We start from the raw sequence: 2,804 nt of genomic DNA, 5'->3' as shown, positions 1-2,804 counted from the left end.
TTGGCTTACAATCGCCACTTCACACAATTACATGAATAAACATTACATCAATCAAATACACTCATGGTCCGACTACGGAACCAAAATAAAAGAAGAACCCCAAATGCGACAAAGGTCCCCGATCGACCCCAACTGGGCTCCACTACTGATCAACTAGAGCGAAACAACACAAAGGACAAGATCTTCAACGAGCTCCTCCTGAGCTTGGTAGCGTCATCTGCACGGTTCAACGGCACCTGCAAGCTGGTTTTGGAAGTATCTGTGAGCCACAAGGACTCAGCAATCTCGCACCCTCGCGATCAAGACTATTTAAGCTCATGGGTAAGGTAAAGGTATGAGGTGGAGCTGCAGCAAGCGACTAGCATATTGGCTAACATATTCGCAAAAGAGAGCGAGAAGAGAAGGCAAAGCGCGGTCGAGAAACTATGATCAAGAAGTGATCCTGGACTACCTACGTCAAGCATAACTCCAACAACCGTGTTCACTTCCCGGACTCTGCCGGAAAGGGACCATCACGGTTACACACGCGGTTGACTCATTTTAATTAAGGTCAAGTTCATGTTTTCTACAACCGGACGTTAACAAATTCCCATCTGCCCATAACCGCGGGCACGGCTTTCGAAAGTTCAAATCCCTGCAGGGGTGTCCCAACTTAGCCCATGACAAGCTCTCACGGTCAACGAAGGAATAGACCTCCTCCCGAGACATTCCAATCAGACTCGGTATCCCGGTACTCCAAGACATCCTCGACAATGGTAAAACAAGTCCAGCAAGACCACCCGATGCGCCGACATCCCGATAGGAGCTGCACATATCTCGTTCTCAGGGCACACCGGATAAGCTAAGCGTACGGGAGCCAACGTAACCCAAGTTGCCAAGGGACGGCCCCGCACGGTGCTCTGGGTTGGATCAACACTTAGACAAGCACTGGCCCGGGGGGGTTAAAATAAAGATGACCCTTGGGCGCGCGACCCCCAAGGGAAAAGAAAAGGCTGGGTGGCAAATGGTAAAACCAAGGTTGGGCCTTGCCGGAGGAGTTTTATTCAAAGCGAACTGTCAAGGGGTTCCCATTATAACCCAACCGCGTAAGGAACGCAAAATCCGGGAACATAACACCGATATGACGGAAACTAGGGCGGCAAGAGTGGAACAAAACACCAGGCATAAGGCCGAGCCTTCCACCCTTTACCAAGTATATAGATGCATTAATTAAATAAGATATATTGTGATAATCCAACAAGTAAATAAATATTCCAAAAAGGAACGGCCTCCAAACTTCACCTGCAGCTAGCAACGCTATAAGAGGGGCTGAGCAAAGCGGTAACATAGCCAATCAACGGTTTGCTAGGACATGGTGGGTTAGAGGTTTGACATGGCAATTTGGGAGGCTGACAAGCAAATGGTAGGCATCGTAGCATTGGCATAGCAAAAGAGCGAGCATCTAGCAAAGCAAAGATAGTAGTGATTTCGAGGGTATGATCATCTTGCCTGAAATCCCGCAAGGAAGAAGAACGAGTCCATGAAGAAGACAAACGGAACATAGACGAACGGGTCCTCACAAACACGACGTTGTCGGAAACAACCCGAAGAAGCACACCGGAAAGAAGCAAACAACATAGTAAACAACCACCACATAAATATGGCATGATGCACAATCAAGTATGATGCATGTCCGGTTTAATGAAGCATGGCATGGCAAAGTGCACAAACAATACTACAAATTAAGTGGATCTCAATATGCAACGAGTTGCATATTGATGAAACACCACAACAAGTTATTTAGTTCGATCTCGTTATGGTACTCAACAATATTAAATGTTGTTAAACATGGCAAGAGGGGAAGCACAACAAAACTACCTATCTAGGCAAATTTAAATGAGGCCGGAAGCAACGAACAACAATTCCGGAAACTCCTCATGAGCATAAATTAGGTTTGGTACTGTTCTGCCCTAAACAATATTTTAGAGTTGTTAAACATGCAAGATGATGCCACCACGTTAAACTAGGCATTTTTCTACCCCATTTACATATAAAGATTATTAAAAACGGAGCTACGGTTATTTAGTTATGAATTAAATCATTTTAGCATGGCATAGGAGCAAATTAATTCAAACAACATTTTAAATATTTCAAACATAGATGAAAGTTGGATATTATTAATCTACACAAAATTCTGAGCAAGTTTCATATATAATTCATCTTAATCCGATGCACGGTTAGTGAGTTATTAAATGCATGAACCCGGGGGACTAATCTGCAAAACTGGCAATCTCTGGATAATAGGAAAAACTCAGGCGCTGAAAAAAAACATGACGGGCTGAATCTGAATCAGGGCAGGCGGTGGGGGTTCTCTCACCACGGGCTTCGGCCCGGTAGAAGGAGGAGGAGGCAGGCCGACGCGGGGCGGCGCACTGGGCCTAGACTCGGGCCGGCTGGAGCTGGGCCCATGCGGGGAGGAGGCGGAGGCGCTCGTCGTCCTCGCGCCTGGCGCACGAACAGGAACAGGGAGGCGGCACCCTAGGTCAACAGCGAGGCGGTAGCGGGGACTCCGGCAGGCTGGCACGGCGGAGATCTACGGGAATGGACGGATCGGGAACTGGGGAAGCCGGATCCGGTGTCGGGGGTGGCCGGCGGCGCTCGGGGAGACTCCAGATGTGACGAACGACGCCCTACGGGGCGGTGGCGGCTTGAACGAGGTCCGGCGGCCGGCGATGGAGGCAGCGAGGCGGCGAGAGAAGGCGGGCGGTGGCGCTGGGCGGCGATGGTCGTCGGCGGGGTAGACTCCCTCGATCCAGGTCGGGATC

Source organism: Triticum urartu, chromosome 1 (assembly GCF_003073215.2).
Source record: "Triticum urartu cultivar G1812 chromosome 1, Tu2.1, whole genome shotgun sequence".
Classification (NCBI taxonomy): Eukaryota; Viridiplantae; Streptophyta; class Magnoliopsida; order Poales; family Poaceae; genus Triticum; species Triticum urartu.
The sequence above is the reverse complement of the archived record's forward strand: the minus strand, read 5'-3'. Positions refer to the sequence as shown.